General features: G+C 46.4%; 1 non-coding gene across 1 annotated transcript; it reads left to right on the top strand.

Annotated features, from left to right (window-relative positions):
• Window positions 1-2,368: 2,368 nt before the first annotated feature.
• On the top strand, window positions 2,369-2,443 carry Trnas-cga (transfer RNA serine (anticodon CGA)). Its single transcript has one exon. It is a non-coding gene; the product is annotated as a tRNA-Ser (tRNA).
• The last annotated feature ends 4,842 nt before the right edge of the window (window positions 2,444-7,285 follow it).

Genomic DNA, 7,285 nt, shown 5'->3' with positions numbered 1-7,285 from the left:
CAATCTCCGACCATCTAGCCAAGAGTATACAACAAGCGTTATATTGGTTTCCTTTTAGGGGGCACATTTTCAAAGTTCAATTCGATACCATAACCTTACCTTCATCCAAAGGTGGCCTTAACCTCATTAAAGTACACCAAAAATGTGTCACCCTGCTCCTAAATCGCATCAGGAAGGAGTTTCGTACCCGGAGGACAAGTATCATCACAAACCTCATTCAGCGGTGGAAGCCTCAAAGCCTTGACCCACCCGTTAATGTCGCCGGCATTCCACTTTCTTATCGACATGTGCGACTGTACTACATGGAAATGAGCTACATTCGACACAACATCGTCGACAACGGAAGCCTGACGAACAGGAAGCTTTATGACCTTCTCATGACAACAAACCACAGGAATCGTCTCGAAGAAAAACATCCACATACACATTGGAGTATAGTATGGCGGAATGTGCACAGCGACATGTTACCATCACGCGTCATAGCCGACTGGTATCTAACAGTCAACGATAAAGTAGCAACGAATGAAAAGCTACATAAAATAGGACTTCATCCAACGCCCAATTGTGACGCATGCGGAAGAGTCGATACGCTTATTCATAGGTTCACGTGCGGACATGCAGAAGGAATTACTACATTTCTTCGTCAACGATTGTCGGTGATAGACCCTACGACGCCCAGTGGTGTAGAACTTTTAGAGATCATTCAGCCACAAAAACTGAGATATCCACGAGCAAAAAACAACGCTGCAACGTGAATCATGGGCCACACAGCTTCGTTTATTATGCAGAATTGGCATGCTACTTTCCTAGACTATTATTATTAGATAGAAACTGAACACTTTAAAATGAGCCAGCATTGTGACTACAGGAGGATATTTGGAAATATGCTGAAAATCATAATTAACGGTTAAATACTTCAAATACAATATTTCGGATAGCAGAGATTGCCAGTGACCTGTATGTATGAATCCTATTTGCTTTCTGGGACTTTAGTTCTAGCCGAAATTTTAAGATACTATTCGGATGCTCACCAATGCAGAAGGCATTTTTTTCCCATTTTCGTTTTAACATTTTTCTTCTCTCGCAGAGCAGCGGAGCAACTTTCCTTCAACAATGAAGTGATAGTCTTTTGTGCACCATAAAATTTCTGTTTACTACTTGCCACAAAAAATAAAAAAAAACACCGAAGAAGATGACATTTCATTTCTTATATTGATCAACGGCAGCCTAGAAATGATATATACTTTGTCCATTCTATGCTTATTACAAATTGGAGCAAATGTTTACTTTCCTTAATAAATAAAAGAAATAAAAGTCAGTAGAGCACTTGCCCGCGAAAGGCAAAGGTCCCGAGTTCGAGTCTCGGTCCGGCACACAGTTTTAATCTACCAGGAAGTTTCATATCAGCGCACACTCCGCTGTAGAGTAAAAATTTCATTCTAGTAACGACCCCCAGGCTGCGGCAAAGCCATGTCTCCGCAATATCGCTTCTTTCAGGAGTGCTAGTTCTGCAAGGTTCGCAGGCGTGCTTCTGTAAAGTTTGGAAGGTAGGAGACGAGGTACTGGCGGAATTAAAACTGTGAGGATGGGGGCGTGAGTCGTGCTTGGGTAGCTCAGTCGCTAGAGTACTTGCCCGCGAAAGGCAAAGGTCCCGAGTTCGTGTCTCCGTCCAGCACAAAGTTTTAATCTGCCAGGTAGTTTCATATCAGCGCACACTCCGCTGTAGGGTGAAAATTTCATTCTAGAAACAACCCCCGGGCTGTGGCTAAGCCATGTCTCAGCAATATCCTTTCTTTCAGGAGTGCTAGTTCCGCAAGGTTCGCGGCCGGCCGGAGTGGCCGTGCGGTTCTGGGAGCTGCAGTCTGCCTCGGCCATGGATGAGTGTGATGTCCTTAGGTTAGTTAGGTTTCATTAGTTCTTTGTTCTAGGCGACTGATGACCTCCGAAGTTAAGTCGCATAGTGCTCAGAGCCATTTTGCAAGGTTTGCAGGAGAGCTTCTGTAAAGTTTGGAAGGTAGGAGACGAGGTACTGGCCGAATTAAAGCTGTGAGGATGGATCGTGAGTCCTGCTTGGGTAGCTCAGTCGATAGAGCTCTTGCCCGCGAAAGGCAAAGGTCCCGAGTTCGAGTCTTGGTCCTGCACACAGTTTTAATTTACCAGGAAGTTTCATATCAGCGCACAGTCAGCTGTAGAGTGAAAATTTCATTCTAGAAACAATCCCCAGGCTGCGGCTTATCCATGTCTCCGCAGTATCCTTTCTTTCAGGAGTGCTAGTTCTGCAGGTTTCGCAGGAGAGCTTCTCTAATGTTTGGAAGGTAGGAGACGAGGTACTGGCGGAATTAAAGCTGTGGGGACGGGGCTTGAGTCGTGCTTGGGTAGCTCAGTCGGTAGAGCACTTGCCCTCGAAAGGCAAAGGTCCCGAGTTCGAGTCTCGGTCCGGCACAGAGTTTTAATCTGCCACGATGTTTCATATCAGCACACATTACGCTGTAGAGTGAAAATTTCATTCCAGGAACAACCCCCAGGCTGTGGCTAAACCATGGCTCCACAATATCGTTTCTTTCAGGAGTGCTAGTTCTGCAAGGTTCGCAGGCGAGCTTCTGTAAAGTTTGAGCTTTGAGGACGGGGCGTGAGTCGTGCTTGGGTTGCTCAGTCGATAGAGCCCTTGCCCGCGAAAGGCAAAGGCCCGAGTTCGAGTCTCGGTCCGGCACACAGTTTTAATCTGCCAGGAAGTTTCGATAAGGCATATTGTTATACTGATCAGTCGTCGAGAAGCACCCCATATCTGGAAATACGCGGCTTGGGCACCGGATAAGTCTGAGGTGCAAGCGAATTCCACAATAACTCAACATGAGTTTTCGTTGAAATTAAATATTATCACGAAACTGGTCCACCTCTGTCAATCTATAAATTGGGATATGCGACGTTGAGGTGATTCCGTACATCGTCATCAAAGTGTGCTTGATCTCCGTTCAGATGGTGCCGGATGATCCATGCGATCTTTTATTGGAACTACATCCAATAGTGCAGGACAAATATCTCTGATAAATGAGAGGCAGTTCGGTGGTGTCAGTCTGTTTGAAGTAGATGTGGGCCTGTTATGTGATCACTAGTTATCCTTGCCAACGTGTGAATACCAACTCTGTGTTGGTGATTTTCAACCAGCTGCGCAAGCCGTAGTAGCGGAGCGGTTCTAAGCGCTACAGCCTGGATCCGCGCGACCGATACGGTCCCAGGTTCGAATCCCGCCTCGGGCATGGATGTGTGTGATGTCCTTAAGTTAGTCAGGTTCTAAGTTCTAGGGGACTGGTGACCTCTGAAGTTTAGTCCCATAGTGCTCAGAGCCATTTGAACTATTTGAGCCAATCACATGCGCACGAAGACTTCCGTCTGCCCAAAGATGCATGTTCTGCAAGATTGATATGCCGTCTCTAGTAAACGTAGGTCTTATCCATGAATTGCACCAAGCATAGGAATTGTGGCTGATATATCCACTGTTGCAAATACCGCTGCACAAACTGTACCAGTCATCGGTAGTTCTCCTCCCTTAGTGCCTGGACTTTCTGCAGATGCTATGGCTGTAGCTGGAGTACCTGGACAACCCGCCACACGGCACTTTTACCAGTGTGCAGCGACTGTGCCACCTGCCAAGTGCTGGCGGCAGAGTCCTTTTCGAACACTGTCAGCACGTCCACCTCCGACTCTAGTCATCGAGCCGACCGTGGACGTCCGTCATTGCGTATCGGCATCTAACATACGGCAATCGGTAGACTGGGGATAGTGATATTACTTTATTCTGCAATGGGCACACCTCAGACAGAATATAACTTGCTATATAGCTAGAGAAGGCCGAAATGCACGCGTTTAACTCAAGCGGCTGGCGTGAGGTCTGAAACAGGATACGGAATGAATGCTATAAAGAAAAGTACTTAGCTGCTGGAATACTTAACTTTAATCCATTATTTGTATACAGCATTCTGGATGATACAAGTGAGACTCCCTATAGAAATGGTTAATGGCGCCTTGCTAGGTTGTAGCCATGGACTTAGCTGAAGGCTCTTGTAACTGTCTCTCGGCAAATGAGAGAAAGGCTTCGTCAGTGTAGTCGCTAGCAAAGTCGTCGTACAACTGGGGCGAGTGCTAGTACGTCTCTCTAGACCTGCCGTGTGGTGGCGCTCGGTCTGCGATCACTGACAGTGGCGACACGCGGGTCCGACATGTACTAATGGACCGCGGCCGATTTAAAGCTACCACCTAGCAAGTGTGGTGTCTGGCGGTGACACCACATAACTACTTACAACTTTGTGGGTTCTTTGAGGCGTCTCCCGATGGTCACGAACGTGGAATGATGTAGGGTACAACAGTTTGGGAAACATTCCGCATACCATCATCCAGCAGCTCTCCCATTGCAGTCCGCTATGCCGTATGAAAACACCAGTCATTTCCGCAGCTGTGTACTGGTAGGTGTCGCACTACTGTCAACAACGTTGCTGCACCGGCAGACCACACAAGGACCGCAGAAGAACTGTGTGGAAGAATATAGCGCATGTACACGAATGTTGTTGCCGTCAGGCCGTCCATACGCAGTATACAGACGACTAAATAGATACGTATCTTCCGTATTCTAATACCGAAACTAATCGAAGCAAACCGTCACAGCCGCTCGTTCTGACTCATTGATGCTCCCCATTAACCAAGCCGCACGTTTCTGGAGATTTGTTCCTTCGTTAAAACCGCAGCATTCTTCTTTAGGACATCGTGTATTTCAAGAGTAGAAGGAACACTGCAAATAAAATTCCAGAGATATACTGAATAAATGGGTACTCCATCTACAACATTTCAGAGTTCATTCACCGATACTTTCTGAGTAGTTCGATATATGGGATCCACGGTCTTTGGTGCCTCGTCATAGCATAATAAGCGGCGGTCAAGAAGTGGGTTTTTGAGGCTTTGTGCAGCGTATATGCAACGTAGCGCGACTCCGATGAGAGTAAATAAGCACCAACTTTAGTAAGAGATTAGGGTGGCACTGCTGCCTCTCCGACGTTATTAACAAATGCGTCCAAACAGGACCAACGTACAGTCGTCTTCGCTGCCGAAGAACGAACACCGGTAGACGTTCATCAGAGAATGAGGAATGTGTACGGAGGAGAATGTTGTCGAAAACCACCAAAAATCAAATGGCTCTGAGCACTATGGGACTTAACATGGTCATTAGTCCCCTAGAACTTAGAACTACTAAAACCTAACTAACCTAAGGACATCACACACATCCATGCCCGAGGCAGGATTCGAACCTGCGACCGTAGCAGTCGCACGGTTCCGGACTGTGCGTCTAGAACCGCTAGACCACCGCGGCTGGCCGAAAACCACCGTTGGGGAATGGTGCGCCACTGTCCGTAATGGTCGCGATGAGACGCGAGACATCAGTCGATCTGGTAGTCAGCTTCATCCTTCAAGTGGGAGAGACTCGAGCACCCGCCTTATGGCCATGCCGTCATCACACCTCCTATCTCTTAAAAAACGCCTTGAAAACTCGATGATTGCTGACGGAGGATTTGCACCAAGCAATAACGGACTTTTTCACGGAGGAAAAGACTGTGATTTACCAAACGGGTATCTTCAACCTGGAGCGTCGGCGGGAAGACTGCCTCAACGCTAACGGCGATTTTTTCTGATTGGACTGTAGAGCCTCCGAACAGAAACGTTTTGATCTTACCTCATACTTACCATTTTTTCGATTACTGCATTCATCCTTGTTTCGGTAATACGCAATAACGAAAATGTACGATACACAACAATACAAGAAGCCACAGACTCGAAAGTACTGTGATGTGGTTGCCTTCGGTGCAGGAACAGCTCCAGTACAGCGTCTTACTGCCGTTCTTCCTTTACATTTAGTAAACCCTTACACGAACTGCTGTGTCAGCCACATCATCATCCATACCAGTGAACATCACTGTTAATGCACTACTTACCTTGCCGGACTACAAAACATTAGACGGAACAAAGCAGTTCTGAATGAAAATTTGAGGGCAACGTGGTAACTAGGGAATTTGTTATGAGGCAGCAGATACCGTTGGGTTGGTTGGGTTGTTTGGGGGAAGAGACCAAACAGCAAGGTCATCGGTCTCATCGGATTGGGGAAGGACGAGAAAGGAAGTCGGCCGTGCTCTTTCAGAGGAACCATCCCGGCATTTACCTGGAGCGATTTAGGGAAATCACGGAACTACTAAATTAGGATGGCCGGACGCGGGATTGAACCGACGTCCTCCTGAATATGAGTCCAGTGTGCAGATCCCGTGCACGAGTGCAAGCAACACATACATCGCATACCGACGACATTTGCACTCCTGAGCACTATTTTCAGTGAGCTGGAGAAAGAAACCAAAAGCATTGTATGACACGGTAATAAGCATACAGAGAACGTGGGTCCCTTATAAAAACGTACTTCGATGGTATCTCTAAACCACCTCTGAAAGTCCGTCGGTGTAATTCTGGTTCTTCCTATGTACAGTATGTTGATAAAAACGTACCCACATTTTGAGAGGCCGTAGCGTCAACAGAAACATGACGAAAATTATCGTTAAATATGGGTTCTACAATGCATATCTTAAGACCCATGAGTGCATGTTCATCTTTACTGGTGTGAAAGACATGTACAGTGAGTTCCTTGCTCTCAAAAACGATCAAGAGAATGCATTATACAAATGAGGACTCATTCCTCTGCTTTTGTATACTTGACGAATCACTTCTCAGTAGTTCACAAAGCCGGCCGGTGTGGCCGTGCGGTTCTAGGCGCTTCAATCTGGAACCGCGTGACCGCTACGGTCGTAGGTTCGAATCCTGCCTCGGACATGGATGTGTGTGATGTCCTTAGGTTAGTTGGGTTTAAGTAGTTCTTAGTTCTAGGGGACTGATGACCACATATGTTCAGTCTCATAGTGCTCCGAGCCATTTGAACCATTTAGTTCACAAACCACACTGTGCACTGAAACTCGACTGCACACCGCAGTTTCATTACCAGTCAGTTTGCTTTCGTTCCCACAATTATATGACATTTCATCTAATTTTTCTTCGCTGATCATCAATAAATATACAACATTTACATCAGACTCCAAAAAACCAGTTACAGTCATTGTCAATTCCATGTCTTTCATCTGACTCAGTTCTACAACAGGCACAACGTCATCTATTTCATTAATTATTTGTCCATCACTATTCTCCTGATCCTTTCTTACCACAGCAACGGCCTGTTACATCTGATCCATCATTAGTTAACCCA

Source organism: Schistocerca cancellata, chromosome 6 (genome assembly GCF_023864275.1).
Source record: "Schistocerca cancellata isolate TAMUIC-IGC-003103 chromosome 6, iqSchCanc2.1, whole genome shotgun sequence".
Classification (NCBI taxonomy): domain Eukaryota; kingdom Metazoa; phylum Arthropoda; class Insecta; order Orthoptera; family Acrididae; genus Schistocerca; species Schistocerca cancellata.
Note: the sequence above shows the minus strand (reverse complement) of the source record. Positions and strands in the feature narration are given on the sequence as shown.